We start from the raw sequence: 17585 nt of genomic DNA, 5'->3' as shown, positions 1-17585 counted from the left end.
GGGAGTGACCAGAAACTGCCCCATCATTCTCTCTCATCTCCACTGCAGAAGGATAACCCTAATAAGCAGGGCTATGGCATTAGTCTGCTGTCCCTGGCAGTGCTGAATACTCCCTGCAGCTGCTGGAGGAAGGGAGATTGGTGGGGAGATGGGGGTTGGCCACTACTCCTGGGGAATGGGAAGGATCAAGTGCTGATTCCGCTATTACAGACAGAAAGGAGGCAGAAGTTAAAAGGCCATACTCCAAGGACCCAGGGACAAGGTCCAGGCTTGAGGTGAAGCATTTATCAGAAACACAGAGCTGGTACTTACCCACCTTTATCTCCACAACCAACCTAAGATTTCACTAACAAATAATAGGAGAATACTATTGAGTGAAGGACAGGAGAGTATGAAAATGTGGACAGGAACCCTCTCTCAGGTATAGAATAGAGGGAAGACCAAAGCTCAGAATCAAACAGATATTACTTTAGTATACCCTGGACACAAGCTGTCTGTATAGGATTTTGAAGGACTATTATACACTGAGGATAACTACAGTGACTATAAATCTCAAACCCAGCTCAACACCTGATTAGGTTAATGTGAGCTCCCACACTAGGGATCTAGCAAAAGGAAAGCTGTGTCCATTTCTAGACATAAAAACTATTATCTCAGTCTCTACTGTCCTATACATCATGTCTTCTTTTAGCAAAAAATCATGAAGATATATGAAAAGGCAATAAAAAGCAACATACTCCCAAGAAACAGAGCAATCATCAGAACTCAACACTGATATGACAAAGATGTGGAAACTGTCGGTCATGGAATTTAAAGTAATTATGATTAATATGCTAAAGACCCAGATGGTTTCACTGGTGAAAGCCAAATATTTAAGGAAAAACTAAGATCAATTCTACATAAATTCTTCTAGAATAGAAAATGAAACACTTCAAAACCCATTTTACAAGATTAGCATCACCCTCATAGCAACACCAAAGACGTTACAAGAAAATAGAGTTACACATCAACATTCCTCATAAATACAGATGCAATGACTCTCAAGAAAATATTAGTAAATCAAATTCATTAATATATAAAAGGATAATACATCATGATCAAGTGGGGGCTCATCTCAAGAATGCAAGGTTGGTTTAACATTTGACATTTGATCAATGTAATTCACTTAACAGACTAAAGAAGAAAAATGAAGAGAGATATAAAAAGCATTTGGCAAAATTTAACACCAATTCATCATATAAACTTTAGTGCTCAGGAATATAAAGAAACTTCCTTTACCTAATAAAAAGTGTCAGGTGGTTGCAGGATCAAATGCAGATGGTAACAAAATGATCTAACTGTATTATGTATTTATGACACAACATCAATGAAGAGGGTGAGAAATAAAGTAGCTGACCTAAGAAACTTTGAAAACAGTGTTTGCCCTGTTATTATAAGGTTAAAGACAAAAAAACAACTGCTCATTTGTGCTGTAATTGGTAAATTTGAATCTCAACAATTTTAGCAAGTAAATATCTCAAAGTTAGCAAGTATGTAATAAACAGTAGGTTGTGAGGGAAATCTTCTTTCTCACTGTCAGAGAAAGAAGATGCCAAGAAGCAAAATGGAAGGAGGTTACAATAAACACTGTGTTGCTAGGTTCGATTTGGATGTATCGATATGGATGTATGTTTATTTTGATGTGTGCATATGTGTGTATGTGCAGTTAGATACAAAAATACATACAGGTATGTGTTTACTATTAAAGAAAAATTGCTCTGAAGCTTGTTAGAATGGTCATGGAGACTTTATTTAAGACTACTGGAATAGGGAAAAGAGATTGGGTTCAACTGAGAATACAGCAAAGACAGCTAGGAATTTACAGTCAATAAGCAAAGCAAGGGGGTCAGTGGATGGAAAATCACTATAGGAGACATCAAGGATAGGGGATTCTTGTTAAACTGACCAAGCAGAATTCTTACCAAAGGAAGGCAAGGAGTTATACATCAGAGGGGAGGGATGAGGAACTTGATCAGGTATCATGGATAATCAAACATCAAGGGTATGAGTGGAGAGATGACCTAGCAGGATTCTTTCCTAAGACTGGGCTGGGCAGGCCAAAGACAGTTCAGGGGCCAATTCTAGAAGAGGGCTCAGAGAAGCCTGAGTAAAGTTTGGTCAAAGAGAAAGTCTATGTCAGTATACATAGACTACTATACATAGATGTATCTCCTAGTTCTGTATGCTGACACAGTCTAGAGGCAGTGACACCCCAGCAGCAATGAGCACAACTAGCACCCAGATCTTGGTTTCTAAATAGCACTCTACAATAAAAGGAACCAGGGCTCCTTGGAGAAATGGCTGATTCTAGGTCTGGGACAAGCAAAAAATAAGAAACTCATACAATGATATAAAAATGATTGAATAAATACATAAAGGAGAAGGTACAGATCTTTCTTCTAGTTAATAAATGTAAAAGAAATATTAGCAATTAAAAAATTGTGATTAGGACAACACAATTATAACAGTTGCAGTCAAGATCAATTGACAAATTCTAAAATGAGTGGGTAAAACTTTAAGGAGAAACAGGACATTTGCATAGGCCCCAAATATCTCCTCTCAAATTTACTGAGTATTGCGGTAGTTCTTTTAACATATGTCCACAAATTCTTTGATATTCCTTACCCCGGGAAACAGAGCTTAACACTTTTCCCCTTGAATGTGGGCTGGACTTAGTGATGTGATTTTAACAAATAGAGTATGGCAAAAGAAAATCAGGCACTACCTTGATCAAATGACTAAGGTTAACAACACCAGTAATACGTCATGTTGATATCACATGCCCCAGACATGATGTGATAGGGACAGATTACATCGTTGTATTCCAAATCTATAACCTCAGTCAAATAATGAGACAGCATTCCAAAGGCTCGAATTGAGGGATATTGGATAAAATTCCCCATCACTACTTTTCAAAGATCTCAAGGTTACGAAACACAAGAGAAAACAGAGAGGCTGTCATGGATGAGGGGAAGCTAAGGAGACAAAATGATTAAATGTAACATGTTATTCCAGATTGGATTCTGGAACAAGAAAAAGGACATTAGCAGAAAGACTGGAGAAATTCTAAAAATGTCTGTAGTTAATAGTATTGTATTAATATGAATTTTTTAGTTTTAATAAGTGTACTAAGGTTTCATAACATTGGAGGAAGCTGGATGAACTATATATGAACAACTCTGGACTCTCATTGTGAATCATGGGCAGATCTAAAACTATTTCTGAATAAAAACTTCAAGAAAAGATATTGGAGTCCTAAAGGGGATAAAGAGGGGAGATTATGAACAAAGGATACAGGCAACAGGCCAGGGATGTTTCTGGAGCAGAGTGCACGCTTCAGAGTCGGAAGACAAGGGTTCAATCCCCTTACCTCCAGCCTTTACTGTTTTCTTTTCTTGAGCCCGTGACCACAATGCCTCTGAGCCTCAGTTTGCTCAGAGAATAATAAAATTCACATGCAGAGGGCTATCAGTAAGATTAGACTCAACTGCTGGATTAGATTCAAAGGTTAGATTCAAATGTAAGAGGCCAAGATGATATAGCATGTATAACTGTCTTGTGATTATCTCCCAGGTTGAAGCTGTGTATCTTTTCAACAGCCTTTTGCGCCCTCTCTTAAGGGAGCCTGCTGACTGCAGCGTGCCTCACTCAGGGCTGTAGCTGTTGCCCCTCCCACAGTGAACACTGACACACAGTAGGTTAGTACCAAAAATTGTTTAATTGATTAATATGCTTTAATACCCATAATAATTATGTTAATGTATTATTTTTACCTTTTATGGAAAATGATTGAACAAGGAGAACCCCCATTTTGTAGGTAAGGCTGAATAGGTCTTAAAAGATGTTTACAAAGTCCCTTAGTAAGGTGGATGCAGAGCTGAGCCCAGAATTCTCCGGAATTGTCACTATTTTCTCCCAGTATACCAGGCATACAAGAGCCTCTGGGTTTTAGATCTCAGTAACTGAGATGACTGTCCTGACCTCAGGTTCCCTACAGTGAGATTGGGGCTTAGGAGGCACAGCTCTAGTACAGTTTAGGGCAATCACATCAAGGAGATTTGGGTAGCCCTGGAGGCCCTGGTGACACCCTCAGGTGAGTGGACCTTTTATGGGATGGTAAAGAGTAAAGCGCTACTGCTGGGTGAGTGTCCACCCTATGCTGGAGCTTTATACTTGTGAGGTTGTGGTAACAGGCCAGTGGAAGCACTACACCAGTCAAGGAGCCTGTCTTTGTTCCCTTCTTCCTCCCTCACCCAAAATCTTCCTTGGGGATTGTCAGGTCAAGTTGGTATCTTGAATCCTAAGGACTTCCTTCTCTTTCTCTTCAACAAAACCTACATTAAAGTAAAACACTTATTCATAGCAAAGGAAACAATGAACAAAACGAAAAAGCAACCTATGCAATGGGAGAAAGTATTTGCAAACCACGTATCTGATAAGGGGTTAATATCCAACATATATTAGAAACTCTATACAACTTAATAGTGGAAAAAAGCCCTAATAATTTGATTTAATATAGGCAAAGATCCTGAATAGACATTTCTCAAAAGAAGACAAACAAACCACCAATAGATACATGAAAAGGTGCTCACCACCACTAATCAGGGAAACACAAATCAAAACTGTAATGCTACATACTTTCAAATAGCTAGAAGAAGGGTATTAAATGTTCTCAACAGTAAGAAATAAGTGAGATGAAAGATATGCGATTACCCTGAACTGATCACTGTACATCAGTATGTACTCCATAAATATGTACAATAATTATATGTCAATTAAAAAATTTAAGGCAAGTTTAAAAAATCAGTTCCTAAAATAAAAGGCCATGGTGAGTTACAACTTCATGCCTGTTGGTATGGCTACTATCAAAAAGAAAAGCAGTAAGTGTTGGCAAGGAGGGAGAGAAAAAGGAACTCTTTGTACACTGTTAGTGGGAATGCAAACTAGTATAGCCATATGGAAATCAATATGGAGGTTCCTCAAAAAATTTAGCATAGAACTACTTTGTGATTTAGCTCCCATTTCCAGGTATATACCTGAAGGAAATGAAATCAGTACCTCATAGAGATATCTGCACTTCTATGTTCATTGCAGCGTTATTCACAAATAGCCAAGGTATGGAAACAACCTAAGTGTGTGTTGACAGATGAATGTTTTAAAAAACGTGGTGTATATATACAATAGGATTGGATGTGTATACACACACACACACACACACACACATACATATACACATACATACACACACACACGTCACACTTTTAAATTAAAACAAAACAAAACAAAGTTGGGAAAGATATTTTTGAGTGGCAAAGTGGAAAGCACTTCTGCATGCTCTCAGATAACAGAATGAAACACTACAAGGCCACTCCAGCTGCACCACGGGCAGCCCTGTTACTGGTGTACTGTTACTGTTACTGGTGGTCTGGAAAATTACTGCCCACACATATGCAAAGAATGGCTTCTATCTCTGTGTTTCCTCAGCATATTGCTCATATCTCAGCGTCAGCTCCTCTCCCACTGTTCTGGAATACTTCTTCTCTCCACTGTCACCCTGTTGGACTGTGAGCTCAGGATCATGTCACATTATATTTTTAGATTGCAGCACACGGCCTCACATGGCGCTGGTGGTCAACAAGGGCTCCCTGGATTGATTTGTCTAATTTGCAGGCTTCAGAAATGTTGGGAAATACATGACAGAGATTTTGATATTTATTCTGGGAGGAAATCATATTTAGAAATTGATCAGTCTTTGCTAATTGGTCAGCATGGGCCCTTGCCTTTGAAATCTGATTTCAAAACACCATTCCTTAGGGAGTTTCTATTAGCATGTGACATTTCGTTGTTGTGTGCTAGCCTTACCCCAATTATGTTTTGGTACTAGCAAATGCATTTATGTTTTACTTCAAACATAGGAGGCTAAATGTTCAAAGCCCTGTCTTTATATGGGAAGCATAATAAGGCAATATAATCCTGATGCCTTTTAGTGAAAAATAATGGCCAGATTGATCAGAGACATGAAAGCTAGGGTAACTCCTCACCTCTTTATAGTTATTTACAGTTAGGAAAATGAGGCCACAACTATCATCTCTTTTAACCCTCACAACCACTCTGTGAGGTGAGCAGAGCACAGATTATAACCCCCGTTGTGCAGAGGAGGAAACTGAGTCTTATCTAAGTGACTTGCGGAGACCTGAGTCAGGTCAAAGACTTTGGAATTTCAACTCATAGAGTCTCCCCATGTTCCGTGGCCACTCTAGGAAAGAACCCTGACATTCTAGTTGTTTTGTGAAATCTTAATTCTATACTCTGCTGAGCCCCTTGTCAGTATGCTTTGCTGCAGATTGTGTTTATTTTTCTATCTTATGAAAAACCTCATTAGTAGGTTTTGCTGTTCATTCTTCTGTATGTGTGATGTCAATAGGCTTGAGTATAGCTGAAATAATTGGACTGGGGGGTTTCTGAACTGGGAGTTCATTGTCAAGTCAGCTGTCGCCGATTCTTTATCAGTGTGAGAGAACTCAGCCATGCAAAGACCTTGCCCCCCTACTTACCTGCAAATCATGCAGCATCAGCATATTAGCAGGCAGTCTTACAGAATGCAAATTCTGTCATTTAGAGTCTAAGTAATTGGAAGCACAACTGGGGAATTGTCTAAATTGTACATTTAAGCAAAAAAAAAGTTTTTAAGTTTTCTCTCTGTTCAGCCTAACCCTTTATTAGTAAAAGTCTGTGTGAAAATTTGTTTTCTCTTCCATGAACTTCATTCATTGATTCATTCATTTATCCATCCAGTCAATCAGCATTCATTGTTCATCTGCTCTGTACCGGGTGCGGGCCCATGTGCTTGGGAATAGAAAGGTTACTGAGAGGATACCTGCCCAAATGCATCAAGTTTGCAGGTAACAGACAGAGCAGGGCTTTTTATAATCCCCGGGAGCCCTGGCGGCCTAGTGTGGGGATGAGTCAGAGGCATCCTCCAAGGTGAGATGCTGAGCTGAGTGCTGAGGGCAGGCTCACCAGTAGAGGCCCACTAGTTCCTGGCAGAGCTAGACTTAGAACCCAGGTTTTCTAATTGCTGGGAAAATTTTAATCCCTTAAGCCTTCAAGGCCTCCTTAGCAAAGAAATCCTGGTGTGAATAAGGGGAAGAGAGCAGGATTAGGCTTTCTGGCACAGCAAGTGAAGGCAAAGGCTCAGGCTTGCCATAGCACTTGGAGGCATGTGATACTGTTTAAAATTGCTGAGGCTTAGTGAATCGCAGCAAGGGGTGAAGAGTCAGGCAGATGCCAGAGCCAGCACAGTCCTGTGTCCTGGCCAAGATGGTTGGACCTAAGGTTGCAGGTCATGGATGGATATGGCAGGGCTTTTAGCAGAAATGCGACATGCTCAAACCTGACTTTTAGAAATTTCATTTGGTCAGCAGTACAGAGACAGAGGCAGAGGAGGGAGAAGATGCTTCCTATAAAAGACAAGATGGGCCAGGACAGAGACAGGGATAATGGAGATGGCACAGCTCACCTTCAGATCCTTGGAAAGTGGAGGCAGCAGGACTAGGAGCTGAGCTAAATGTGCGGAGTCCAAGATGCCCAGGGAGGCAATGTCCCGGTTTTTGCTGCCCACAGCCTGTGTGACCTTGTGCAGCCTCCAATTCCTCATCTGTCAGATGAGTCTAGTGACTCCTACTCTGCCCCCTCACAGATTACAGAGATGACCCAGTGACTAAGCAAGGAAGGGTGCTGTGTAAATTGTAAAGTGCTGTTAAGTAGGATTTGCTATTACTATGTAAATCAGGGGATGGAGAACTATGGCTCATGAACCAAATGTGGCCTGCTGCCTATTTTTGTAAAGCAAGTGTTACTGGATGGCAGCCACAGCCAGTTGTTAATGTTATTGCGTGTGGCTGCCTTCTTACTGCAAGGCAGAGTCAAGTCATTGCATGAGGAACCATGCAAAGTCATTGCATCAGACCAAAGTCTGAAATCTTTACCAGCTGGCCTTTTACTGCAAAAGACTGCTGCTTTCTGGTTTAAGTCATGGGCTGTGGTTTTGCCAAATTTAGTTACTAATTGGTGTATGAAGGTTCCTGAATCTCTCCATGTATGGATTTGAGCCCTGTTAGGCAGTCAGCCAGGACTCTTTTGGGTGTCTATCTTCCCTTGGACCTGGCAGGAAATGGTTTCTCCTCTAAGAAAGGGGGCTGAGTGTCCTCACAGCCCTGCCATCCTCCTCTCTCATTGAGAACACACAGGGAATATGCTCGTTTCAGTCTGGGTCATCCCTCAGAAGTGACGCAAAGAAGACCTCGCCAATGGGCTTCCTGTGAATTCCTACCTAAGACCTTGGTGTGCCCTTTCTTCTCTATCCTTTCCTGGTAGTTATTTTAGCCTGACTGTTGTTCATTTCACTAATTTTCCAATTTCCTGGAACGATTTTGTTTCTCTACTTCCTTCTCTCAGCAATTTTTATTCTTCTGTTTCAATTAACAGCCTGTGTAACAATAAATAGAAACCAGACTAAATTATGGTCATTATTGCCCAATGCTCAGCTCCAAGCCAGCACATGAGGCTGTCACTTTTGGGGTTCAAACTACCCTTGACATCCCTCTGCATTTCTGGCTCTGAGGATGGCAATTACGCATTTATAGACAGGGAATAATGGAGGGAAAACGCCACTGGCCACCCAGGTTTACCTCCTTCCTTGCCATTGCCTTTCTTACAAAAGAAGCCAATTTGGGCTTTGTTTTTACATGAGGCCTCCAGCAATCCTCAGCTCCAGAAATATCAGGAGAATTTAGAAGCTGCATGTGCTATTAAATATTGTCTATGTTGAAAGCAAATAGAGGAACATGTGAAGCACAAACACGTATCACCTTCATTTCTCACTTCACTTTGACTCGCTAAGATGAAGTCTGCTCCAAAGCCTAGCTGGGAACGTGTGCTCTCAAGACTGAAAATGGCCCCACCCTCCCAGGCCTTATTTCCGTGTAGTAGAGAAAAGGGAAAAAAAGAAAAGAAAAAAATAGAACACCAGAGCCGCCAGAGTCCTTGGAAGCAAGGTGGCCAATGTTTCTCACAGTGCAGATGGTGTAGAGGCCCAGATGCTATGGAAACCAGCACTGGACAGCTGCCGGGTGGGGCGGTGGAAGAGTTCTTCACTTGTTCAGGATCTGTTTGCTTTTTCAACTGGTGTGCAAAGAGTGCTTACTGCTGTCCTGATATAATTCCCGGCACTGGATAGCCTGGCCCACATCTGAGCCACAGGACCATTTGTCTGTCCCTGGCTGATGTTTCCTGCCTGCCCACCCCAGGCATTTGGCCTGGTTTGTTTCCGTTTCATTTGCCACTCTCCCTTGGGGACTCCTCCACACACTACAGAATGGGATCCCGCCACTTCATCCTTCTGGCACTCCCACCCTGCAGCTGTTTCTGTTGTAATGGTTTTTCTGGAAGAAGACACAAATGTAGAGAACAGATGTGGGAGAACAAAATGCTCCGGAATCTCAGAATTTGCAGTCGTTGGCCCTGGTCTGTGGCTACTGATTCCCTTGGGAGAGAGACCTCAGATGTTCTCATGGATACTGGCTCACTTCTTCTATTCCTGAGGTGGTCCTTAAGCCTCCCCGACAGGACTCAGCTCTCCCTGCCTCCAGAAATGTGGACCAAAACTCCCGATGGTGGTGAGATGTGCTCTCTCCTCAGGGGACGCAAGGTAGCTTCATCTGGCTTGAACGGAAAGTGATGTGAACGTTGGAATAGGGAGTAACCTTGTGCACAGGGGAGCTCCTCCTGAAGGATTGTGGGTAGGGGCTGGCGAGATCGAAGTTGAGCTTGGTGAATTTAATCTGCCAGTGATGTGAAGGTTAGGTTTGAGGGTATGAAGCTGGAGGGGAAAATTTAATTAGGCAGTAGTTCCACGCAAACTAATGAAAGAGGATAAAGATAAACTGAATTGACTGCACAGGAAGGCAGAGACAACCTCAACCATCGGGGATTAGGCAATGTGAGATGGGGCCTTTGGATGAACTGTCAGGGAACGACTTAGGGACAAGTGCAAGCACTGGGATTTATGGGTAGCAAAGTCTGAAGGAGAGCAGCCCCTGTGAAGGCCACCTCCTGGACCAAGGGCAAGGGTGGGGCTTAGAAAGACAAAAACCCCAGAGTCTGATACAGAGGCATGAGCAGTGGTGGGTTTCAACAAAGCCCTTAGCTTGCCTGTTTGTAACTGGCAGGTTGCCATGAGCTTGGTTCAGGCCAACTGTGGAGCCCCGCATCTGTTTGCTGAGTCTAGACAGCATAAGTTCACCCCTGGCTGTTATTTGCTGTTTTTGACCAATTTTCTGAGGAGCTTGTCCTTTGATTTTTTTCTTCCGGAGCCCTGAATGTTTGCTGTCTTAGGGAGCCCAAGGTGGTCGTGCCTGGGCAGGTCCATACGCATGTGCTTAAGACTCAGCCAAAACTTCTTTGATCAGAACAAATAAACCAACAATTTTGTGGTAATTGTTGGTGAATTACCTGTTGGTGAATTCAGGCTCTGTGTGACCCTGGGAAAGTCACTGTAACCTCTTGGAGCCTCAATTTTCCCACCTGTGCTAAGCCTTACCTTGTTGGGCTGTGGCGAGGTTAAATGAGTATGTGTCTGACACACAGTAGGAACACAGTGACTATGACTATGCAATGGAGAAAAACAGTCCAGGCTCTTGAGGCCTCCTTTGGCGCCCAGGATCCTTCTCTTTGCAGGTACTTCAAGCTCCAGGGGACCTTCTGAAGGCCTTGAGCAGGATTCGGCTGCAGAGACAGCCTTCCCGATTCCATCCTCACAGAGTGCTCCTCTCTCTCTGCAGAGCTGTCATTCTCTCTGGAGACAGGGAAGATGGATCACCGTCTTGAAGATGCATCACTCACATAACCACCCGCCTGACCTATTACAAGACTTAAGCTGTCACTTAATTTGTTCCCCATTCAGTGCAGAGACATTCCCACTCCCTCACCTTTAGCAGAGCCTGGAGGAGGCGCTAGAAAGGAAGACAACAGTCAGGTGATGATCAGCCTCCCAGGCTGTCCTTTCTGAGTTCTTCTGGCCCTCAGGGGCTGCAGGAAGGAATTGGATTCGACCAGTGGCTGGGGTGTCGAAGGAGCCAGGCCATAGCCTCAGGGAGGAAATCGTTGGGTTTGGAGGCTGTGAGCAGAGCTCAGCTCTTTGTACTTCAGAGGATTTGTTTTAAAGTCATGGCTTTATGGAAACCCCTCACCTTCTGTTAGCTCCCCCCGAAATGCTTATCTAAAAGCTCCTGGCTTGTGCACAGAATATTGAGCTGTGGTGCACACTCCTCTCTTGGCTCCTGGGATAGGATTTGACATAATCAGCCTTTGAATTTCCAGGAGCCCTTAATCTTCTTTGACCCACACAGAGCCACAGATGAGCCTGTGAAAAATCATATGTAACAATTTCTTTAAATTCTTCCCTGACTTTTTTCTATGAGGATTTTGAATCATAGGGTGTTTCTGAGCTGAAGGCGCCTTAGAAGTTGTTAGCACAGGAAGCTGGGGGCTGGCTTCCAGACATCCCAATTTTCCAAAGTTCATTCAGTGTGCAACCGCAGCAACGCCAATGGCTTTGTACTTGGCTTTCACTTATGACATCTTGTTTAATCCTCAATGCAGCCTCAGGAAATGGGCATCACTGTTTCCATTTTACAGATTAGGAAACTAAGTTTCAATGACAGATAAGCCACTTGCCCAAAGACAGGGGGCCAGTCAGAGTCAGAGTGTGTATTCAAATTTATGTCCGCTATGTCTATGTTCACAGGCGGCGAGTCACCATTACAAATATTATTCACAGGGTTTTGATGGAACTAGGACCATGTCAGGAGCCAGAGCAGAGATGAATTTATAACTAGGCTAACAAAGATGATGCCTCAGGGTCTAAATTCCCGTGATTACATCTGTTGGTAAAATTTACAGAAGATTTTGTATCAGTAATTGGTTAAGGTAATTGTCTCTTTCTGTTCTGACTTCTTTCCCATTCCACTTCCCCTCCGGCAGGGGGGCATGGAGTGGCTGCGGGCCAAATTCGCTTTGGGAACATATTCGCGTGAATTCAGTGGGAGATATTCACATGGTCACAGTCACTTTTGGAAATTGTTAGGTTACTGCTGTTTGTCCTCGGGGAGGAAGGGTTTCCAGAAATCTTCTTACTGTTCACTGTGCAGACCCACCTGGCATCACGACGCAGAAGTGTAAGATCAGAGGTTGTAAAACAATATGACATGTCTGAGGGCACCAGGCAGCAGATGTCTGTGGCTGGTGCAGGAGAAACAAAGTGTGAAAAGTACACAGCCAGAGCTAGTCTGCGGGAGCTCCTCATCATGAGATGTGCAGACTGAAGTGAGATGTTTAGTTCTTATCTAATAATCAAATAGAAGTTCTTTCTTGTTAAGAATATAGTCAGTTGGCCGGGCATGGTGGCTCATGCCTGTAATTCCAGCATTTCGGGAGGCTGAGGTGGGTGGATCACAAGGTCAGGAGTTCAAGACCAGCCTGGCCACCATGGTGAAACCCCATGGTGAAACTAAAAATACAAAAAATTAGCTGGGCATTGTGGTACGTGCCGTAGTCCCAGCTACTCAGGAGGCTGAGGCAGGAGAATTGCTTGAACCCAGCAGGTGGGAGTTGCAGTGAGCCAAGACTGTACCACTGCACTCTAGATTGGGCAACAGAGCAAGATTCCGTCTCAAAAAAAAAAAAGAGAAAAGGATATAGTTAGTAATACATATCTACACACATATATACATATATGTAATTATAAAACCACCTTTTTTTGGTTGTTTGATGGGAGTTAATGTGAAATGGAATTTCTCAAAATACTTGTATTTTGTGAAGTGTATACAATTTGAGGCTGGGGCCATTGGTGCCACGGAACCGCAATTAGCAAGTATGTCTGTGCGCAAAGTCATGCTTTATGCATCCCAAATACTGTGACAGAAACCTGAGTTTTGATCAATCATTCTAGAAGACAGACTGAATTAATTTTTTACTGTTTCTATGTAAATAAGTATAGCAAATCATTGAAATCATATGAAAAGAGGATCAAAGAGTGTGCAGACACAAATGTAGAAAGGAAGATTGTAAAGGTGTTATGAGGCAGATAATTAGAAATAAAAAGGCTTGTTTTCTAGATTTCATGGTACTGTATTTGTCTGCTTTTGACATTTTGATATTTACAAACATTTTATTTCTAATTCCAAATAATTATTCATGTAACATAATTTTAATTTTGTTATTTTGTGTTCTTTTTCTAATCGTGGGTTCCTGGAATTGTAAATGTTTCAGGTTTTGATAAAATATATCCACCCCTGAGCAGAGAGCAATTCTATAAACTGTGGAGTGCTCTGAGCATGTTGCAGTGGTAGTGCCCCTGCCTTGCAGGTGGGGACAGGGCGAGGATGTGATGGGGGAGGTTCCTGGAAACTCCCATGGAAGTTAGAAGTCGGGGTGTCTCCTAGTGGCCTGCCCCACTTTGGCCTTGCATTCCCAGACCAACCTTTTAGAATGCAGGGTCCTGAGTGAAAGATCACAGCAGGGCCCCAGAAACTTTAGGGGTCATGGAGGAAGGAGCAGGATCATTATGCTTGCCACAGAGAAGACAAAGTACAAAGTTCTGCTGTGGGTCATCAGATTAGCCTTTACCGTGTGAATCTAAGCTCCAAGAAACACTGTTTCTGTCCCACACCTCCACCCATTGCCTGCCCATATCCAAAGTCCCAGTCAAGTCCTGCCTTTTCTAGAACCTCTCTGGCCTGCCCAGGCTGCAGGGTATCCTCTAGGGAGTCTAATTTCCATCCTGCCCAGGCCCCTCCTTGGATACTTTGTGTCCTCTACATCTGCCAGCTGTGTGCTCTTGGGCAGCCAATAACCCCTCCCTCTGAGAGTCAGGGTCTGCATCTGCAAGCTGGGGGTGAGTCATGTTTAAGCAACCTGCCCTGTCTACCTGAGGAGCTGCGTGAGTACCAAATGTGCACTGGGGGAGAAAGCATTTGCCGAGCTGTAAGTTACAAGCTCCAGTTAAAGTCACTCTGCTGATTCTCTGTACTTATGTCAGATCCTCCAAGTTATATCTGGAATGAGGGTCCAGCATTCATGATCTTGAGACCTTCTATAGCTCCTTGTACAAAGAACATGCTCAATCAGAAGTTGGGAGTGCTAAGGTGGAAAGTGACTCAGTTTCTGGAGTCAGACCTGGGCTGGAATTTTACATTGTCATATTGCCGATGTGATCATGAAGACTTTACTTAACCTTTCAGGACTTTTGTCTTTCTACTGTAAAATGGGAAGGAAAAAGAAATACTTAAGAGACCAGTTGAAGGAATTAATGAGGTCATGCATATAAAATGTCTAGTACACCTTCTAGCACAGTACCTTGCAACTGTATTTGGTAGACATTATAAAAATACTTACTAGTATTTGTTTTATACCAGTGACTCTGCTAGGCACCAGGGATGCAAGCATGAATAGGATTCAAGGTCACGAATAATGAGGAAAATGCAAATGAAGACGAGATACCATTTAAAAAATACAACATATTGGAAAAATCTAAATTATTGATACTATCAAGTTTTAGAAGGGGTACGAAAGGGCAATTCTTCTTTCTGTTGGTGTGAGAATAAATTAGATTTTTAAAGGGCAATTTCACAATTTTCATTTGCATTTAAAATATGCACATACTTTATTTTATTTTAAGTTCTGGGGTACATGTCAGGATGTGCAGGTTTGTTACATGGGTAAATGTGTGCCATGGTGGTTTGCTGCACCTAATACCCAGCATGTATTAGCTATTTTTCTTGATGCATTCCCACCCCTGACAGGCCCCACTGTGTGATGTTCCCCTCCCTATGTCCACGTGTTCTCATTGTTCCTCTCCCACTTATGAGTGAGAACATGTGGTGTTTGATTTTATGTTCCTGTTAGTTTGCTGAGGATGATGGCTTCCAGCTCCATCCATGTCCCTGCAAAGGACATAATCTTGTTCCTTTTTATGGCTGCATAGTATTCCATGGTATATATGTACTACATTTTCTTTGTCCAGTCTCTCATTGATGGGCATTTGGGTTGGGTCCATGTCTTTACTATTGTGAATAGTGCTGCAATGAACATACGCGTGCATGTATCTTTATAACAGAATGACATATTCTTTTGGGTATATGCCCAGTAATAGGATTGCTGGGTCAAATGGCATTTCTGGTTCTAAGCCTCTGAGGAATCGCCACACTGTCTTCCACAATGGTTGAACTAACTTACGTTTCCACCAACAGTAAGAAGAAAAATGTAAAAGCATTTCTATCTCTCTGCAGCCTCACCAGCATCTGTTGTTTCTTGACTTTTTAATAATCGCCATTCTGACTGGCATGAGATGGTATCTCATTGTGGTTTTGATTTATATGCACACACTTTTAACCCAACAATCCCACTTCTCAGTATTTACTCTAGTGAAACATTTACATGTGTAAATTATGAAACATTTACAAAGATTTTTACTGCAGCATTGTTTGTAAGAGTGAAAACCCACACTCCCTTAAATACTCATGAGCAGAGGATTGCAATCTATGTTGCAACATACTATGAAATACTGTATATCAATTTTAGAAAAGAGAATGAATGAAGTCTGTACATACTGACATGGAAATATCTTGGTGTAATGTTGTTAAGTGAAAAAGTAAAGTATAGAACAATGTATCATTTATGCTAACAACCCTCTCCTCTCCCCCCAACAAAGTGTTTGTATGTGTCTATGACACACACAGGGAGAAAACTGGATTGGAACAGTCAAAAATTACTGACAGCATTTTCCCCTGAGGAAGGGCTGGTGTTACAGAGGTGGTTGAAAAGGTCCTATAGTATTCTGCTTAATCAATACTGTCTCAACTATTAACAAGTACATGCATTCATGCTTTACATGAATTAAAAAGAAAAAAAATACTGGGGAGTAGTCCACCGGCACTTCAGAGTTCATACTCTGATTATTAAGATGAGCAGGGTATAGGTTCAAATCTGGAAGTTATTTTTAAGTGTATAGGACATCTTCTGTAGTTGGATATTTTTCTTTGATTTTTGTCAAGGCTTGTCTTAGTACAGGCTTCTACAACAAAGCACCACAGGCTGGTTTGCTTATAAACAACAGAAATTTATTTTTCACAGTTCTGAAAGCTGAAAGTCCAAGATCAGGGTGCCAGCATGTTTCAATCTTGGTGAGGGCCCTCTTCCAGTTGCAGAGTGTTGGCATCTTTTTGTATCCTCACATGGCAAGAAGCTTTCTGCCTGCCCTTCCTTTCTTTCCCTTCCTTCCTTCCTTCCTTCCTTCCTTCCCTTCTTCCTTTCCTCCCTTCCTTTCTTTCTTTCTTTCTTTCTTTCTTTCTTTCTTTCTTTCTTTCTTCTTTCTTTCTTTCTCTTTCTTTTTTCTTTCTTCTTCCTCCCCCCTCCTCCTCCCTCTCCCTCTCCTCCTTCTCCCTCTCCTCCCCTCCTCCTCCTCCTCCTCCTCCTCTCCCCTCCTCCCCCCTCCTCTTCCTCTTCCTCTTCCTCCTCCTCTTCTTCTTCTTCCTTTTTGACAAGGTTTTGCACTGTTGTCCAGGGTGTAGTGGAGTAGTGTGATCTCAGTTTACTGCAACGTCTGCCCCCCAGGTTCAAGCCATCCTCCCACCTCAGCCTCCCGAGTAGCTGGAACTACAGGAGCAAGCCACCATGCCTGGCTAATTTTTGTTATTTTTTTGGAAGATGGGGTTTTGCCATGTTGCCCAGTCTGGTCCTGGGCTCAAGCAATCTTCCCAGCTCCCAAAGTGCTAGGATTACAGATGTGAGCTGCTGTGCCTGGCCTCCTGTTCTTATAAGGGACTTAATCACATTCATGAGGAATTCACCCTTATGAACTAATTAGCTCTCAAAGTCCCCACCCCCAAATACCATCACACTGGGAATTAGAATTCAACGTATGTATTTTTTTGGGAAACGACAATGAATTCGTAATATTCCACCCCTGGCCCCCAAATTTATGTCCTTCTCGCATCCAAAATATAATTATTCCATCCCAACAATGCTAAAAGTCTTAACTTATTCTGGCATCAATTCTAAAGTCTAAACTTTGAAACCTTATTTAAATATCATCCAAGTAAGTTATGGGTGAGACTCAAGGTGTGGTTAACCTGGAGACAAAATTTCTCTCTGGCTGTGAATGTGTGAAACAAAACAAGTAATTTGCTTCCAAAATATGGTGGTAGAACAGGCATAGGATAGTTATTCCCAGTTCAAAAGGGAGAAATAGGAAAAAGAAAGGAGTAAAGGGTCCCAAGTAGGTCTGAAACCTAACAGGGCAAGCAGCATTAAACCTTACATCTTCAGAATAATCTTCTTTGGCCTGATGCTCTGCCCTCTATGCCCACGGGAGTGGCTGTTCCACTTTCTAGACCCACTGGGGTGGTGGCCCTTTCCCCAGAGCTCTGCCAGGCAGGGATCCTGCCCCCAGGGTTCTGCTGGATAGTAGTCAAGTTCTTAAGACTTTG

This window comes from Piliocolobus tephrosceles, chromosome 15 (genome assembly GCF_002776525.5).
Source record: "Piliocolobus tephrosceles isolate RC106 chromosome 15, ASM277652v3, whole genome shotgun sequence".
Taxonomy (NCBI): domain Eukaryota; kingdom Metazoa; phylum Chordata; class Mammalia; order Primates; family Cercopithecidae; genus Piliocolobus; species Piliocolobus tephrosceles.
This window is presented reverse-complemented; position numbering follows the sequence as displayed.